General features: G+C 50.6%; 21 non-coding genes across 21 annotated transcripts; 10 read left to right on the top strand and 11 right to left on the bottom strand.

Moving 5' to 3' along the window:
- Positions 1–377: 377 nt before the first annotated feature.
- TRNAR-CCU (transfer RNA arginine (anticodon CCU)) lies at positions 378–450 on the bottom strand. The gene has a single exon. It is a non-coding gene; the product is annotated as a tRNA-Arg (tRNA).
- A 694-nt stretch (positions 451–1,144) lies between these two features.
- On the top strand, positions 1,145–1,217 carry TRNAA-AGC (transfer RNA alanine (anticodon AGC)). The gene has a single exon. It is a non-coding gene; the product is annotated as a tRNA-Ala (tRNA).
- A 600-nt stretch (positions 1,218–1,817) lies between these two features.
- On the bottom strand, positions 1,818–1,890 carry TRNAR-CCU (transfer RNA arginine (anticodon CCU)). Its single transcript has one exon. It is a non-coding gene; the product is annotated as a tRNA-Arg (tRNA).
- A 694-nt stretch (positions 1,891–2,584) lies between these two features.
- Positions 2,585–2,657, top strand: TRNAA-AGC (transfer RNA alanine (anticodon AGC)). The gene has a single exon. It is a non-coding gene; the product is annotated as a tRNA-Ala (tRNA).
- A 600-nt stretch (positions 2,658–3,257) lies between these two features.
- On the bottom strand, positions 3,258–3,330 carry TRNAR-CCU (transfer RNA arginine (anticodon CCU)). Its single transcript has one exon. It is a non-coding gene; the product is annotated as a tRNA-Arg (tRNA).
- Positions 3,331–4,024: 694 nt separating this feature from the next.
- On the top strand, positions 4,025–4,097 carry TRNAA-AGC (transfer RNA alanine (anticodon AGC)). The gene has a single exon. It is a non-coding gene; the product is annotated as a tRNA-Ala (tRNA).
- Positions 4,098–4,697: 600 nt separating this feature from the next.
- TRNAR-CCU (transfer RNA arginine (anticodon CCU)) lies at positions 4,698–4,770 on the bottom strand. The gene has a single exon. It is a non-coding gene; the product is annotated as a tRNA-Arg (tRNA).
- Positions 4,771–5,464: 694 nt separating this feature from the next.
- Positions 5,465–5,537, top strand: TRNAA-AGC (transfer RNA alanine (anticodon AGC)). The gene has a single exon. It is a non-coding gene; the product is annotated as a tRNA-Ala (tRNA).
- A 600-nt stretch (positions 5,538–6,137) lies between these two features.
- On the bottom strand, positions 6,138–6,210 carry TRNAR-CCU (transfer RNA arginine (anticodon CCU)). Its single transcript has one exon. It is a non-coding gene; the product is annotated as a tRNA-Arg (tRNA).
- Positions 6,211–6,904: 694 nt separating this feature from the next.
- On the top strand, positions 6,905–6,977 carry TRNAA-AGC (transfer RNA alanine (anticodon AGC)). The gene has a single exon. It is a non-coding gene; the product is annotated as a tRNA-Ala (tRNA).
- Positions 6,978–7,577: 600 nt separating this feature from the next.
- On the bottom strand, positions 7,578–7,650 carry TRNAR-CCU (transfer RNA arginine (anticodon CCU)). Its single transcript has one exon. It is a non-coding gene; the product is annotated as a tRNA-Arg (tRNA).
- A 694-nt stretch (positions 7,651–8,344) lies between these two features.
- On the top strand, positions 8,345–8,417 carry TRNAA-AGC (transfer RNA alanine (anticodon AGC)). Its single transcript has one exon. It is a non-coding gene; the product is annotated as a tRNA-Ala (tRNA).
- A 600-nt stretch (positions 8,418–9,017) lies between these two features.
- On the bottom strand, positions 9,018–9,090 carry TRNAR-CCU (transfer RNA arginine (anticodon CCU)). The gene has a single exon. It is a non-coding gene; the product is annotated as a tRNA-Arg (tRNA).
- Positions 9,091–9,784: 694 nt separating this feature from the next.
- Positions 9,785–9,857, top strand: TRNAA-AGC (transfer RNA alanine (anticodon AGC)). The gene has a single exon. It is a non-coding gene; the product is annotated as a tRNA-Ala (tRNA).
- A 600-nt stretch (positions 9,858–10,457) lies between these two features.
- On the bottom strand, positions 10,458–10,530 carry TRNAR-CCU (transfer RNA arginine (anticodon CCU)). The gene has a single exon. It is a non-coding gene; the product is annotated as a tRNA-Arg (tRNA).
- A 694-nt stretch (positions 10,531–11,224) lies between these two features.
- Positions 11,225–11,297, top strand: TRNAA-AGC (transfer RNA alanine (anticodon AGC)). Its single transcript has one exon. It is a non-coding gene; the product is annotated as a tRNA-Ala (tRNA).
- Positions 11,298–12,476: 1,179 nt separating this feature from the next.
- TRNAR-CCU (transfer RNA arginine (anticodon CCU)) lies at positions 12,477–12,549 on the bottom strand. The gene has a single exon. It is a non-coding gene; the product is annotated as a tRNA-Arg (tRNA).
- A 694-nt stretch (positions 12,550–13,243) lies between these two features.
- On the top strand, positions 13,244–13,316 carry TRNAA-AGC (transfer RNA alanine (anticodon AGC)). Its single transcript has one exon. It is a non-coding gene; the product is annotated as a tRNA-Ala (tRNA).
- A 1,179-nt stretch (positions 13,317–14,495) lies between these two features.
- TRNAR-CCU (transfer RNA arginine (anticodon CCU)) lies at positions 14,496–14,568 on the bottom strand. The gene has a single exon. It is a non-coding gene; the product is annotated as a tRNA-Arg (tRNA).
- Positions 14,569–15,262: 694 nt separating this feature from the next.
- On the top strand, positions 15,263–15,335 carry TRNAA-AGC (transfer RNA alanine (anticodon AGC)). Its single transcript has one exon. It is a non-coding gene; the product is annotated as a tRNA-Ala (tRNA).
- Positions 15,336–15,935: 600 nt separating this feature from the next.
- Positions 15,936–16,008, bottom strand: TRNAR-CCU (transfer RNA arginine (anticodon CCU)). The gene has a single exon. It is a non-coding gene; the product is annotated as a tRNA-Arg (tRNA).
- Between the last annotated feature and the right edge of the window lie 973 nt (positions 16,009–16,981).

Here is a 16,981-nt window from a genome sequence, read left to right as displayed (position 1 = left end):
GATGCCACCCAGGGCTGTTAACCTTTTATTTCATTTCAATACGATGCTTCGAATAATTGGTTCAAAGTGCGCAGCCTTTGCTCTTTTATTTCGTTTTCATCGGAGCAGGTCGGAGCTGGCAGAAGAGTGAGCCCTGTCTGCAGGAGCTCTGATTCCAGAAAGCATATTTTCCCTGTCTTTCTTACCACTCATCTGTGTCTCTTCGCTGACATGAGGCGTTGCTACACTCTGCAGTCTCCCGGCATTTAAAGTCTGCTACCAGCAGAGCACGTTCTGGACTTCACAGCGCCCAGCAAAGTACTAGCCTGCGCCCACCCCCTACTACCTCAAAAACCTTTTGCATGCTTTGGCAGAAGTGTGAACAAAATGCCACGAACCACCCCAGATGGGACTCGAACCCACAATCCCTGGCTTAGGAGGCCAGTGCCTTATCCATTAGGCCACTGGGGCAACTCGACAGAGAAGGGGAAAGTTCTTTCTTTTCCTCTTCTCTCACTGGAGTCACGGGTACTGGCCCACTGAAAAGGGCAAGTTGGCTCACGTCCAAAGCTGCAGTGTCCCAGCACACGCGGGCAAGAGGCACCTGCTTGCACTCGGCTGGACACTTCCGCTTTATGGGACACACGATGGAAAGTGGACTCAATTCCCAGACCTAACTCTTACCTGTTTGGTATTCTGACGCTCGATTGTAAAATATGGCCAGCTGGTAAAAATGACAAAGGGCACTCCAGCGCTGGTCCTTTGGCTGCAGGCGGCGTGTCAGCGGCCTAAAACAGCAAGAAATAGCGAGAGAAATAAAGTGAGAAGCAAGCACCTTTTCAATTGGGCTCTCGGGTCTATGGGACTGGCGTGCAGCCTCTTGATCACAAGCGCAGGTCCAGCGTGAAAGGGCGTGGGAGTGGAGTCACTCTGCTATTAATACCTGGTTGGCCAATCCTCGTTGCAATGGATGGCCATCTGCAGCTTTACTTGTAGCTCCACTGAAGGTATTTTGTTTTGGGCAAAGGGGTGAGATTGTGATTTCCTCTGCGGCAGATGAAGAGAAAGGGCTTTATGCACTACAGGTCCCTGGACAGCCAAGCAAGTGTGAGCCGGAGACTGTGCTTCAGCTCTGAAGCAGTGTATCGAGAGCCTTCGAGGAGGAGGGGAATTAGCTCAGATGGTAGAGCGCTCGCTTAGCATGCGAGAGGTAGCGGGATCGATGCCCGCATTCTCCAGCAAGACGCTTTTTCTTCATTTTCACTATTTTATTCAAAACTCGCCAATCGTCGCAAATAAAGTCATGTGCTCGCTTCTGTTTTTTTTACTATCATCCTAAAAGTCTTCCGTCCACTTTCTGCTATCCCAAAGAGTCATCCGCGCGAGGGCCGGCAACAGGCGTGATACTGTGCAACAGGCGCATTGCATGGCATTGGTGACATATTCAGGAAATTCCACTTTGATGCCACCCAGGGCTGTTAACCTTTTATTTCATTTCAATACGATGCTTCGAATAATTGGTTCAAAGTGCGCAGCCTTTGCTCTTTTATTTCGTTTTCATCGGAGCAGGTCGGAGCTGGCAGAAGAGTGAGCCCTGTCTGCAGGAGCTCTGATTCCAGAAAGCATATTTTCCCTGTCTTTCTTACCACTCATCTGTGTCTCTTCGCTGACATGAGGCGTTGCTACACTCTGCAGTCTCCCGGCATTTAAAGTCTGCTACCAGCAGAGCACGTTCTGGACTTCACAGCGCCCAGCAAAGTACTAGCCTGCGCCCACCCCCTACTACCGCAAAAACCTTTTGCATGCTTTGGCAGAAGTGTGAACAAAATGCCACGAACCACCCCAGATGGGACTCGAACCCACAATCCCTGGCTTAGGAGGCCAGTGCCTTATCCATTAGGCCACTGGGGCCACTCGACAGAGAAGGGGAAAGTTCTTTCTTTTCCTCTTCTCTCACTGGAGTCACGGGTACTGGCCCACTGAAAAGGGCAAGTTGGCTCACGTCCAAAGCTGCAGTGTCCCAGCACACGCGGGCAAAAGGCACCTGCTTGCACTCGGCTGGACACTTCCGCTTTATGGGACACACGATGGAAAGTGGACTCAATTCCCAGACCTAACTCTTACCTGTTTGGTATTCTGACGCTCGATTGTAAAATATGGCCAGCTGGTAAAAATGACAAAGGGCACTCCAGCGCTGGTCCTTTGGCTGCAGGCGGCGTGTCAGCGGCCTAAAACAGCAAGAAATAGCGAGAGAAATAAAGTGAGAAGCAAGCACCTTTTCAATTGGGCTCTCGGGTCTATGGGACTGGCGTGCAGCCTCTTGATCACAAGCGCAGGTCCAGCGTGAAAGGGCGTGGCAGTGGAGTCACTCTGCTATTAATACCTGGTTGGCCAATCCTCGTTGCAATGGATGGCCATCTGCAGCTTTACTTGTAGCTCCACTGAAGGTATTTTGTTTTGGGCAAAGGGGTGAGATTGTGATTTCCTCTGCCGCAGATGAAGAGAAAGGGCTTTATGCACTACAGGTCCCTGGACAGCCAAGCAAGTGTGAGCCGGAGATTGTGCTTCAGCTCTGAAGCAGTGTATCGAGAGCCTTCGAGGAGGAGGGGAATTAGCTCAGATGGTAGAGCGCTCGCTTAGCATGCGAGAGGTAGCGGGATCGATGCCCGCATTCTCCAGCAAGACGCTTTTTCTTCATTTTCACTATTTTATTCAAAACTCGCCAATCGTCGCAAATAAAGTCATGTGCTCGCTTCTGTTTTTTTTACTATCATCCTAAAAGTCTTCCGTCCACTTTCTGCTATCCCAAAGAGTCACCCGCGCGAGGGCCGGCAACAGGCGTGATACTGTGCAACAGGCGCATTGCATGGCATTGGTGACATATTCAGGAAATTCCACTTTGATGCCACCCAGGGCTGTTAACCTTTTATTTCATTTCAATACGATGCTTCGAATAATTGGTTCAAAGTGCGCAGCCTTTGCTCTTTTATTTCGTTTTCATCGGAGCAGGTCGGAGCTGGCAGAAGAGTGAGCCCTGTCTGCAGGAGCTCTGATTCCAGAAAGCATATTTTCCCTGTCTTTCTTACCACTCATCTGTGTCTCTTCGCTGACATGAGGCGTTGCTACACTCTGCAGTCTCCCGGCATTTAAAGTCTGCTACCAGCAGAGCACGTTCTGGACTTCACAGCGCCCAGCAAAGTACTAGCCTGCGCCCACCCCCTACTACCGCAAAAACCTTTTGCATGCTTTGGCAGAAGTGTGAACAAAATGCCACGAACCACCCCAGATGGGACTCGAACCCACAATCCCTGGCTTAGGAGGCCAGTGCCTTATCCATTAGGCCACTGGGGCCACTCGACAGAGAAGGGGAAAGTTCTTTCTTTTCCTCTTCTCTCACTGGAGTCACGGGTACTGGCCCACTGAAAAGGGCAAGTTGGCTCACGTCCAAAGCTGCAGTGTCCCAGCACACGCGGGCAAAAGGCACCTGCTTGCACTCGGCTGGACACTTCCGCTTTATGGGACACACGATGGAAAGTGGACTCAATTCCCAGACCTAACTCTTACCTGTTTGGTATTCTGACGCTCGATTGTAAAATATGGCCAGCTGGTAAAAATGACAAAGGGCACTCCAGCGCTGGTCCTTTGGCTGCAGGCGGCGTGTCAGCGGCCTAAAACAGCAAGAAATAGCGAGAGAAATAAAGAGAGAAATAAGCACCTTTTCAATTGGGCTCTCGGGTCTATGGGACTGGCGTGCAGCCTCTTGATCACAAGCGCAGGTCCAGCGTGAAAGGGCGTGGCAGTGGAGTCACTCTGCTATTAATACCTGGTTGGCCAATCCTCGTTGCAATGGATGGCCATCTGCAGCTTTACTTGTAGCTCCACTGAAGGTATTTTGTTTTGGGCAAAGGGGTGAGATTGTGATTTCCTCTGCGGCAGATGAAGAGAAAGGGCTTTATGCACTACAGGTCCCTGGACAGCCAAGCAAGTGTGAGCCGGAGACTGTGCTTCAGCTCTGAAGCAGTGTATCGAGAGCCTTCGAGGAGGAGGGGAGTTAGCTCAGATGGTAGAGCGCTCGCTTAGCATGCGAGAGGTAGCGGGATCGATGCCCGCATTCTCCAGCAAGACGCTTTTTCTTCATTTTCACTATTTTATTCAAAACTCGCCAATCGTCGCAAATAAAGTCATGTGCTCGCTTCTGTTTTTTTTACTATCATCCTAAAAGTCTTCCGTCCACTTTCTGCTATCCCAAAGAGTCATCCGCGCGAGGGCCGGCAACAGGCGTGATACTGTGCAACAGGCGCATTGCATGGCATTGGTGACATATTCAGGAAATTCCACTTTGATGCCACCCAGGGCTGTTAACCTTTTATTTCATTTCAATACGATGCTTCGAATAATTGGTTCAAAGTGCGCAGCCTTTGCTCTTTTATTTCGTTTTCATCGGAGCAGGTCGGAGCTGGCAGAAGAGTGAGCCCTGTCTGCAGGAGCTCTGATTCCAGAAAGCATATTTTCCCTGTCTTTCTTACCACTCATCTGTGTCTCTTCGCTGACATGAGGCGTTGCTACACTCTGCAGTCTCCCGGCATTTAAAGTCTGCTACCAGCAGAGCACGTTCTGGACTTCACAGCGCCCAGCAAAGTACTAGCCTGCGCCCACCCCCTACTACCGCAAAAACCTTTTGCATGCTTTGGCAGAAGTGTGAACAAAATGCCACGAACCACCCCAGATGGGACTCGAACCCACAATCCCTGGCTTAGGAGGCCAGTGCCTTATCCATTAGGCCACTGGGGCAACTCGACAGAGAAGGGGAAAGTTCTTTCTTTTCCTCTTCTCTCACTGGAGTCACGGGTACTGGCCCACTGAAAAGGGCAAGTTGGCTCACGTCCAAAGCTGCAGTGTCCCAGCACACGCGGGCAAGAGGCACCTGCTTGCACTCGGCTGGACACTTCCGCTTTATGGGACACACGATGGAAAGTGGACTCAATTCCCAGACCTAACTCTTACCTGTTTGGTATTCTGACGCTCGATTGTAAAATATGGCCAGCTGGTAAAAATGACAAAGGGCACTCCAGCGCTGGTCCTTTGGCTGCAGGCGGCGTGTCAGCGGCCTAAAACAGCAAGAAATAGCGAGAGAAATAAAGTGAGAAGCAAGCACCTTTTCAATTGGGCTCTCGGGTCTATGGGACTGGCGTGCAGCCTCTTGATCACAAGCGCAGGTCCAGCGTGAAAGGGCGTGGGAGTGGAGTCACTCTGCTATTAATACCTGGTTGGCCAATCCTCGTTGCAATGGATGGCCATCTGCAGCTTTACTTGTAGCTCCACTGAAGGTATTTTGTTTTGGGCAAAGGGGTGAGATTGTGATTTCCTCTGCGGCAGATGAAGAGAAAGGGCTTTATGCACTACAGGTCCCTGGACAGCCAAGCAAGTGTGAGCCGGAGACTGTGCTTCAGCTCTGAAGCAGTGTATCGAGAGCCTTCGAGGAGGAGGGGAATTAGCTCAGATGGTAGAGCGCTCGCTTAGCATGCGAGAGGTAGCGGGATCGATGCCCGCATTCTCCAGCAAGACGCTTTTTCTTCATTTTCACTATTTTATTCAAAACTCGCCAATCGTCGCAAATAAAGTCATGTGCTCGCTTCTGTTTTTTTTACTATCATCCTAAAAGTCTTCCGTCCACTTTCTGCTATCCCAAAGAGTCATCCGCGCGAGGGCCGGCAACAGGCGTGATACTGTGCAACAGGCGCATTGCATGGCATTGGTGACATATTCAGGAAATTCCACTTTGATGCCACCCAGGGCTGTTAACCTTTTATTTCATTTCAATACGATGCTTCGAATAATTGGTTCAAAGTGCGCAGCCTTTGCTCTTTTATTTCGTTTTCATCGGAGCAGGTCGGAGCTGGCAGAAGAGTGAGCCCTGTCTGCAGGAGCTCTGATTCCAGAAAGCATATTTTCCCTGTCTTTCTTACCACTCATCTGTGTCTCTTCGCTGACATGAGGCGTTGCTACACTCTGCAGTCTCCCGGCATTTAAAGTCTGCTACCAGCAGAGCACGTTCTGGACTTCACAGCGCCCAGCAAAGTACTAGCCTGCGCCCACCCCCTACTACCGCAAAAACCTTTTGCATGCTTTGGCAGAAGTGTGAACAAAATGCCACGAACCACCCCAGATGGGACTCGAACCCACAATCCCTGGCTTAGGAGGCCAGTGCCTTATCCATTAGGCCACTGGGGCCACTCGACAGAGAAGGGGAAAGTTCTTTCTTTTCCTCTTCTCTCACTGGAGTCACGGGTACTGGCCCACTGAAAAGGGCAAGTTGGCTCACGTCCAAAGCTGCAGTGTCCCAGCACACGCGGGCAAAAGGCACCTGCTTGCACTCGGCTGGACACTTCCGCTTTATGGGACACACGATGGAAAGTGGACTCAATTCCCAGACCTAACTCTTACCTGTTTGGTATTCTGACGCTCGATTGTAAAATATGGCCAGCTGGTAAAAATGACAAAGGGCACTCCAGCGCTGGTCCTTTGGCTGCAGGCGGCGTGTCAGCGGCCTAAAACAGCAAGAAATAGCGAGAGAAATAAAGTGAGAAGCAAGCACCTTTTCAATTGGGCTCTCGGGTCTATGGGACTGGCGTGCAGCCTCTTGATCACAAGCGCAGGTCCAGCGTGAAAGGGCGTGGCAGTGGAGTCACTCTGCTATTAATACCTGGTTGGCCAATCCTCGTTGCAATGGATGGCCATCTGCAGCTTTACTTGTAGCTCCACTGAAGGTATTTTGTTTTGGGCAAAGGGGTGAGATTGTGATTTCCTCTGCCGCAGATGAAGAGAAAGGGCTTTATGCACTACAGGTCCCTGGACAGCCAAGCAAGTGTGAGCCGGAGATTGTGCTTCAGCTCTGAAGCAGTGTATCGAGAGCCTTCGAGGAGGAGGGGAATTAGCTCAGATGGTAGAGCGCTCGCTTAGCATGCGAGAGGTAGCGGGATCGATGCCCGCATTCTCCAGCAAGACGCTTTTTCTTCATTTTCACTATTTTATTCAAAACTCGCCAATCGTCGCAAATAAAGTCATGTGCTCGCTTCTGTTTTTTTTACTATCATCCTAAAAGTCTTCCGTCCACTTTCTGCTATCCCAAAGAGTCACCCGCGCGAGGGCCGGCAACAGGCGTGATACTGTGCAACAGGCGCATTGCATGGCATTGGTGACATATTCAGGAAATTCCACTTTGATGCCACCCAGGGCTGTTAACCTTTTATTTCATTTCAATACGATGCTTCGAATAATTGGTTCAAAGTGCGCAGCCTTTGCTCTTTTATTTCGTTTTCATCGGAGCAGGTCGGAGCTGGCAGAAGAGTGAGCCCTGTCTGCAGGAGCTCTGATTCCAGAAAGCATATTTTCCCTGTCTTTCTTACCACTCATCTGTGTCTCTTCGCTGACATGAGGCGTTGCTACACTCTGCAGTCTCCCGGCATTTAAAGTCTGCTACCAGCAGAGCACGTTCTGGACTTCACAGCGCCCAGCAAAGTACTAGCCTGCGCCCACCCCCTACTACCGCAAAAACCTTTTGCATGCTTTGGCAGAAGTGTGAACAAAATGCCACGAACCACCCCAGATGGGACTCGAACCCACAATCCCTGGCTTAGGAGGCCAGTGCCTTATCCATTAGGCCACTGGGGCCACTCGACAGAGAAGGGGAAAGTTCTTTCTTTTCCTCTTCTCTCACTGGAGTCACGGGTACTGGCCCACTGAAAAGGGCAAGTTGGCTCACGTCCAAAGCTGCAGTGTCCCAGCACACGCGGGCAAAAGGCACCTGCTTGCACTCGGCTGGACACTTCCGCTTTATGGGACACACGATGGAAAGTGGACTCAATTCCCAGACCTAACTCTTACCTGTTTGGTATTCTGACGCTCGATTGTAAAATATGGCCAGCTGGTAAAAATGACAAAGGGCACTCCAGCGCTGGTCCTTTGGCTGCAGGCGGCGTGTCAGCGGCCTAAAACAGCAAGAAATAGCGAGAGAAATAAAGAGAGAAATAAGCACCTTTTCAATTGGGCTCTCGGGTCTATGGGACTGGCGTGCAGCCTCTTGATCACAAGCGCAGGTCCAGCGTGAAAGGGCGTGGCAGTGGAGTCACTCTGCTATTAATACCTGGTTGGCCAATCCTCGTTGCAATGGATGGCCATCTGCAGCTTTACTTGTAGCTCCACTGAAGGTATTTTGTTTTGGGCAAAGGGGTGAGATTGTGATTTCCTCTGCGGCAGATGAAGAGAAAGGGCTTTATGCACTACAGGTCCCTGGACAGCCAAGCAAGTGTGAGCCGGAGACTGTGCTTCAGCTCTGAAGCAGTGTATCGAGAGCCTTCGAGGAGGAGGGGAGTTAGCTCAGATGGTAGAGCGCTCGCTTAGCATGCGAGAGGTAGCGGGATCGATGCCCGCATTCTCCAGCAAGACGCTTTTTCTTCATTTTCACTATTTTATTCAAAACTCGCCAATCGTCGCAAATAAAGTCATGTGCTCGCTTCTGTTTTTTTTACTATCATCCTAAAAGTCTTCCGTCCACTTTCTGCTATCCCAAAGAGTCATCCGCGCGAGGGCCGGCAACAGGCGTGATACTGTGCAACAGGCGCATTGCATGGCATTGGTGACATATTCAGGAAATTCCACTTTGATGCCACCCAGGGCTGTTAACCTTTTATTTCATTTCAATACGATGCTTCGAATAATTGGTTCAAAGTGCGCAGCCTTTGCTCTTTTATTTCGTTTTCATCGGAGCAGGTCGGAGCTGGCAGAAGAGTGAGCCCTGTCTGCAGGAGCTCTGATTCCAGAAAGCATATTTTCCCTGTCTTTCTTACCACTCATCTGTGTCTCTTCGCTGACATGAGGCGTTGCTACACTCTGCAGTCTCCCGGCATTTAAAGTCTGCTACCAGCAGAGCACGTTCTGGACTTCACAGCGCCCAGCAAAGTACTAGCCTGCGCCCACCCCCTACTACCGCAAAAACCTTTTGCATGCTTTGGCAGAAGTGTGAACAAAATGCCACGAACCACCCCAGATGGGACTCGAACCCACAATCCCTGGCTTAGGAGGCCAGTGCCTTATCCATTAGGCCACTGGGGCCACTCGACAGAGAAGGGGAAAGTTCTTTCTTTTCCTCTTCTCTCACTGGAGTCACGGGTACTGGCCCACTGAAAAGGGCAAGTTGGCTCACGTCCAAAGCTGCAGTGTCCCAGCACACGCGGGCAAAAGGCACCTGCTTGCACTCGGCTGGACACTTCCGCTTTATGGGACACACGATGGAAAGTGGACTCAATTCCCAGACCTAACTCTTACCTGTTTGGTATTCTGACGCTCGATTGTAAAATATGGCCAGCTGGTAAAAATGACAAAGGGCACTCCAGCGCTGGTCCTTTGGCTGCAGGCGGCGTGTCAGCGGCCTAAAACAGCAAGAAATAGCGAGAGAAATAAAGTGAGAAGCAAGCACCTTTTCAATTGGGCTCTCGGGTCTATGGGACTGGCGTGCAGCCTCTTGATCACAAGCGCAGGTCCAGCGTGAAAGGGCGTGGCAGTGGAGTCACTCTGCTATTAATACCTGGTTGGCCAATCCTCGTTGCAATGGATGGCCATCTGCAGCTTTACTTGTAGCTCCACTGAAGGTATTTTGTTTTGGGCAAAGGGGTGAGATTGTGATTTCCCCTGCGGCAGATGAAGAGAAAGGGCTTTATGCACTACAGGTCCCTGGACAGCCAAGCAAGTGTGAGCCGGAGACTGTGCTTCAGCTCTGAAGCAGTGTATCGAGAGCCTTCGAGGAGGAGGGGAATTAGCTCAGATGGTAGAGCGCTCGCTTAGCATGCGAGAGGTAGCGGGATCGATGCCCGCATTCTCCAGCAAGACGCTTTTACTTCATTTTCACTATTTTATTCAAAACTCGCCAATCGTCGCAAATAAAGTCATGTGCTCGCTTCTGTTTTTTTTACTATCATCCTAAAAGTCTTCCGTCCACTTTCTGCTATCCCAAAGAGTCATCCGCGCGAGGGCCGGCAACAGGCGTGATACTGTGCAACAGGCGCATTGCATGGCATTGGTGACATATTCAGGAAATTCCACTTTGATGCCACCCAGGGCTGTTAACCTTTTATTTCATTTCAATACGATGCTTCGAATAATTGGTTCAAAGTGCGCAGCCTTTGCTCTTTTATTTCGTTTTCATCGGAGCAGGTCGGAGCTGGCAGAAGAGTGAGCCCTGTCTGCAGGAGCTCTGATTCCAGAAAGCATATTTTCCCTGTCTTTCTTACCACTCATCTGTGTCTCTTCGCTGACATGAGGCGTTGCTACACTCTGCAGTCTCCCGGCATTTAAAGTCTGCTACCAGCAGAGCACGTTCTGGACTTCACAGCGCCCAGCAAAGTACTAGCCTGCGCCCACCCCCTACTACCGCAAAAACCTTTTGCATGCTTTGGCAGAAGTGTGAACAAAATGCCACGAACCACCCCAGATGGGACTCGAACCCACAATCCCTGGCTTAGGAGGCCAGTGCCTTATCCATTAGGCCACTGGGGCCACTCGACAGAGAAGGGGAAAGTTCTTTCTTTTCCTCTTCTCTCACTGGAGTCACGGGTACTGGCCCACTGAAAAGGGCAAGTTGGCTCACGTCCAAAGCTGCAGTGTCCCAGCACACGCGGGCAAAAGGCACCTGCTTGCACTCGGCTGGACACTTCCGCTTTATGGGACACACGATGGAAAGTGGACTCAATTCCCAGACCTAACTCTTACCTGTTTGGTATTCTGACGCTCGATTGTAAAATATGGCCAGCTGGTAAAAATGACAAAGGGCACTCCAGCGCTGGTCCTTTGGCTGCAGGCGGCGTGTCAGCGGCCTAAAACAGCAAGAAATAGCGAGAGAAATAAAGTGAGAAGCAAGCACCTTTTCAATTGGGCTCTCGGGTCTATGGGACTGGCGTGCAGCCTCTTGATCACAAGCGCAGGTCCAGCGTGAAAGGGCGTGGCAGTGGAGTCACTCTGCTATTAATACCTGGTTGGCCAATCCTCGTTGCAATGGATGGCCATCTGCAGCTTTACTTGTAGCTCCACTGAAGGTATTTTGTTTTGGGCAAAGGGGTGAGATTGTGATTTCCTCTGCGGCAGATGAAGAGAAAGGGCTTTATGCACTACAGGTCCCTGGACAGCCAAGCAAGTGTGAGCCGGAGACTGTGCTTCAGCTCTGAAGCAGTGTATCGAGAGCCTTCGAGGAGGAGGGGAATTAGCTCAGATGGTAGAGCGCTCGCTTAGCATGCGAGAGGTAGCGGGATCGATGCCCGCATTCTCCAGCAAGACGCTTTTTCTTCATTTTCACTATTTTATTCAAAACTCGCCAATCGTCGCAAATAAAGTCATGTGCTCGCTTCTGTTTTTTTTACTATCATCCTAAAAGTCTTCCGTCCACTTTCTGCTATCCCAAAGAGTCATCCGCGCGAGGGCCGGCAACAGGCGTGATACTGTGCAACAGGCGCATTGCATGGCATTGGTGACATATTCAGGAAATTCCACTTTGATGCCACCCAGGGCTGTTAACCTTTTATTTCATTTCAATACGATGCTTCGAATAATTGGTTCAAAGTGCGCAGCCTTTGCTCTTTTATTTCGTTTTCATCGGAGCAGGTCGGAGCTGGCAGAAGAGTGAGCCCTGTCTGCAGGAGCTCTGATTCCAGAAAGCATATTTTCCCTGTCTTTCTTACCACTCATCTGTGTCTCTTCGCTGACATGAGGCGTTGCTACACTCTGCAGTCTCCCGGCATTTAAAGTCTGCTACCAGCAGAGCACGTTCTGGACTTCACAGCGCCCAGCAAAGTACTAGCCTGCGCCCACCCCCTACTACCGCAAAAACCTTTTGCATGCTTTGGCAGAAGTGTGAACAAAATGCCACGAACCACCCCAGATGGGACTCGAACCCACAATCCCTGGCTTAGGAGGCCAGTGCCTTATCCTGTTTTTTTTACTATCATCCTAAAAGTCTTCCGTCCACTTTCTGCTATCCCAAAGAGTCATCCGCGCGAGGGCCGGCAACAGGCGTGATACTGTGCAACAGGCGCATTGCATGGCATTGGTGACATATTCAGGAAATTCCACTTTGATGCCACCCAGGGCTGTTAACCTTTTATTTCATTTCAATACGATGCTTCGAATAATTGGTTCAAAGTGCGCAGCCTTTGCTCTTTTATTTCGTTTTCATCGGAGCAGGTCGGAGCTGGCAGAAGAGTGAGCCCTGTCTGCAGGAGCTCTGATTCCAGAAAGCATATTTTCCCTGTCTTTCTTACCACTCATCTGTGTCTCTTCGCTGACATGAGGCGTTGCTACACTCTGCAGTCTCCCGGCATTTAAAGTCTGCTACCAGCAGAGCACGTTCTGGACTTCACAGCGCCCAGCAAAGTACTAGCCTGCGCCCACCCCCTACTACCGCAAAAACCTTTTGCATGCTTTGGCAGAAGTGTGAACAAAATGCCACGAACCACCCCAGATGGGACTCGAACCCACAATCCCTGGCTTAGGAGGCCAGTGCCTTATCCATTAGGCCACTGGGGCCACTCGACAGAGAAGGGGAAAGTTCTTTCTTTTCCTCTTCTCTCACTGGAGTCACGGGTACTGGCCCACTGAAAAGGGCAAGTTGGCTCACGTCCAAAGCTGCAGTGTCCCAGCACACGCGGGCAAAAGGCACCTGCTTGCACTCGGCTGGACACTTCCGCTTTATGGGACACACGATGGAAAGTGGACTCAATTCCCAGACCTAACTCTTACCTGTTTGGTATTCTGACGCTCGATTGTAAAATATGGCCAGCTGGTAAAAATGACAAAGGGCACTCCAGCGCTGGTCCTTTGGCTGCAGGCGGCGTGTCAGCGGCCTAAAACAGCAAGAAATAGCGAGAGAAATAAAGTGAGAAGCAAGCACCTTTTCAATTGGGCTCTCGGGTCTATGGGACTGGCGTGCAGCCTCTTGATCACAAGCGCAGGTCCAGCGTGAAAGGGCGTGGCAGTGGAGTCACTCTGCTATTAATACCTGGTTGGCCAATCCTCGTTGCAATGGATGGCCATCTGCAGCTTTACTTGTAGCTCCACTGAAGGTATTTTGTTTTGGGCAAAGGGGTGAGATTGTGATTTCCTCTGCCGCAGATGAAGAGAAAGGGCTTTATGCACTACAGGTCCCTGGACAGCCAAGCAAGTGTGAGCCGGAGATTGTGCTTCAGCTCTGAAGCAGTGTATCGAGAGCCTTCGAGGAGGAGGGGAATTAGCTCAGATGGTAGAGCGCTCGCTTAGCATGCGAGAGGTAGCGGGATCGATGCCCGCATTCTCCAGCAAGACGCTTTTTCTTCATTTTCACTATTTTATTCAAAACTCGCCAATCGTCGCAAATAAAGTCATGTGCTCGCTTCTGTTTTTTTTACTATCATCCTAAAAGTCTTCCGTCCACTTTCTGCTATCCCAAAGAGTCACCCGCGCGAGGGCCGGCAACAGGCGTGATACTGTGCAACAGGCGCATTGCATGGCATTGGTGACATATTCAGGAAATTCCACTTTGATGCCACCCAGGGCTGTTAACCTTTTATTTCATTTCAATACGATGCTTCGAATAATTGGTTCAAAGTGCGCAGCCTTTGCTCTTTTATTTCGTTTTCATCGGAGCAGGTCGGAGCTGGCAGAAGAGTGAGCCCTGTCTGCAGGAGCTCTGATTCCAGAAAGCATATTTTCCCTGTCTTTCTTACCACTCATCTGTGTCTCTTCGCTGACATGAGGCGTTGCTACACTCTGCAGTCTCCCGGCATTTAAAGTCTGCTACCAGCAGAGCACGTTCTGGACTTCACAGCGCCCAGCAAAGTACTAGCCTGCGCCCACCCCCTACTACCGCAAAAACCTTTTGCATGCTTTGGCAGAAGTGTGAACAAAATGCCACGAACCACCCCAGATGGGACTCGAACCCACAATCCCTGGCTTAGGAGGCCAGTGCCTTATCCTGTTTTTTTTACTATCATCCTAAAAGTCTTCCGTCCACTTTCTGCTATCCCAAAGAGTCATCCGCGCGAGGGCCGGCAACAGGCGTGATACTGTGCAACAGGCGCATTGCATGGCATTGGTGACATATTCAGGAAATTCCACTTTGATGCCACCCAGGGCTGTTAACCTTTTATTTCATTTCAATACGATGCTTCGAATAATTGGTTCAAAGTGCGCAGCCTTTGCTCTTTTATTTCGTTTTCATCGGAGCAGGTCGGAGCTGGCAGAAGAGTGAGCCCTGTCTGCAGGAGCTCTGATTCCAGAAAGCATATTTTCCCTGTCTTTCTTACCACTCATCTGTGTCTCTTCGCTGACATGAGGCGTTGCTACACTCTGCAGTCTCCCGGCATTTAAAGTCTGCTACCAGCAGAGCACGTTCTGGACTTCACAGCGCCCAGCAAAGTACTAGCCTGCGCCCACCCCCTACTACCGCAAAAACCTTTTGCATGCTTTGGCAGAAGTGTGAACAAAATGCCACGAACCACCCCAGATGGGACTCGAACCCACAATCCCTGGCTTAGGAGGCCAGTGCCTTATCCATTAGGCCACTGGGGCCACTCGACAGAGAAGGGGAAAGTTCTTTCTTTTCCTCTTCTCTCACTGGAGTCACGGGTACTGGCCCACTGAAAAGGGCAAGTTGGCTCACGTCCAAAGCTGCAGTGTCCCAGCACACGCGGGCAAAAGGCACCTGCTTGCACTCGGCTGGACACTTCCGCTTTATGGGACACACGATGGAAAGTGGACTCAATTCCCAGACCTAACTCTTACCTGTTTGGTATTCTGACGCTCGATTGTAAAATATGGCCAGCTGGTAAAAATGACAAAGGGCACTCCAGCGCTGGTCCTTTGGCTGCAGGCGGCGTGTCAGCGGCCTAAAACAGCAAGAAATAGCGAGAGAAATAAAGTGAGAAGCAAGCACCTTTTCAATTGGGCTCTCGGGTCTATGGGACTGGCGTGCAGCCTCTTGATCACAAGCGCAGGTCCAGCGTGAAAGGGCGTGGCAGTGGAGTCACTCTGCTATTAATACCTGGTTGGCCAATCCTCGTTGCAATGGATGGCCATCTGCAGCTTTACTTGTAGCTCCACTGAAGGTATTTTGTTTTGGGCAAAGGGGTGAGATTGTGATTTCCTCTGCCGCAGATGAAGAGAAAGGGCTTTATGCACTACAGGTCCCTGGACAGCCAAGCAAGTGTGAGCCGGAGATTGTGCTTCAGCTCTGAAGCAGTGTATCGAGAGCCTTCGAGGAGGAGGGGAATTAGCTCAGATGGTAGAGCGCTCGCTTAGCATGCGAGAGGTAGCGGGATCGATGCCCGCATTCTCCAGCAAGACGCTTTTTCTTCATTTTCACTATTTTATTCAAAACTCGCCAATCGTCGCAAATAAAGTCATGTGCTCGCTTCTGTTTTTTTTACTATCATCCTAAAAGTCTTCCGTCCACTTTCTGCTATCCCAAAGAGTCATCCGCGCGAGGGCCGGCAACAGGCGTGATACTGTGCAACAGGCGCATTGCATGGCATTGGTGACATATTCAGGAAATTCCACTTTGATGCCACCCAGGGCTGTTAACCTTTTATTTCATTTCAATACGATGCTTCGAATAATTGGTTCAAAGTGCGCAGCCTTTGCTCTTTTATTTCGTTTTCATCGGAGCAGGTCGGAGCTGGCAGAAGAGTGAGCCCTGTCTGCAGGAGCTCTGATTCCAGAAAGCATATTTTCCCTGTCTTTCTTACCACTCATCTGTGTCTCTTCGCTGACATGAGGCGTTGCTACACTCTGCAGTCTCCCGGCATTTAAAGTCTGCTACCAGCAGAGCACGTTCTGGACTTCACAGCGCCCAGCAAAGTACTAGCCTGCGCCCACCCCCTACTACCGCAAAAACCTTTTGCATGCTTTGGCAGAAGTGTGAACAAAATGCCACGAACCACCCCAGATGGGACTCGAACCCACAATCCCTGGCTTAGGAGGCCAGTGCCTTATCCATTAGGCCACTGGGGCCACTCGACAGAGAAGGGGAAAGTTCTTTCTTTTCCTCTTCTCTCACTGGAGTCACGGGTACTGGCCCACTGAAAAGGGCAAGTTGGCTCACGTCCAAAGCTGCAGTGTCCCAGCACACGCGGGCAAAAGGCACCTGCTTGCACTCGGCTGGACACTTCCGCTTTATGGGACACACGATGGAAAGTGGACTCAATTCCCAGACCTAACTCTTACCTGTTTGGTATTCTGACGCTCGATTGTAAAATATGGCCAGCTGGTAAAAATGACAAAGGGCACTCCAGCGCTGGTCCTTTGGCTGCAGGCGGCGTGTCAGCGGCCTAAAACAGCAAGAAATAGCGAGAGAAATAAAGAGAGAAATAAGCACCTTTTCAATTGGGCTCTCGGGTCTATGGGACTGGCGTGCAGCCTCTTGATCACAAGCGCAGGTCCAGCGTGAAAGGGCGTGGCAGTGGAGTCACTCTGCTATTAATACCTGGTTGGCCAATCCTCGTTGCAATGGATGGCCATCTGCAGCTTTACTTGTAGCTCCACTGAAGGTATTTTGTTTTGGGCAAAGGGGTGAGATTGTGATTTCCTCTGCGGCAGATGAAGAGAAAGGGCTTTATGCACTACAGGTCCCTGGACAGCCAAGCAAGTGTGAGCCGGAGACTGTGCTTCAGCTCTGAAGCAGTGTATCGAGAGCCTTCGAGGAGGAGGGGAGTTAGCTCAGATGGTAGAGCGCTCGCTTAGCATGCGTGAGGTAGCGGGATCGATGCCCGCATTCTCCAGCAAGACGCTTTTTCTTCATTTTCACTATTTTATTCAAAACTCGCCAATCGTCGCAAATAAAGTCATGTGCTCGCTTCTGTTTTTTTTACTATCATCCTAAAAGTCTTCCGTCCACTTTCTGCTATCCCAAAGAGTCATCCGCGCGAGGGCCGGCAACAGGCGTGATACTGTGCAACAGGCGCATTGCATGGCATTGGTGACATAT

Source organism: Ambystoma mexicanum, chromosome 5q, assembly GCF_040938575.1.
Source record: "Ambystoma mexicanum isolate Mex_15411 chromosome 5q, UKY_AmexF1_1, whole genome shotgun sequence".
Classification (NCBI taxonomy): Eukaryota; Metazoa; Chordata; class Amphibia; order Caudata; family Ambystomatidae; genus Ambystoma; species Ambystoma mexicanum.
The sequence above is the reverse complement of the archived record's forward strand: the minus strand, read 5'-3'. Positions and strand labels throughout refer to the sequence as shown.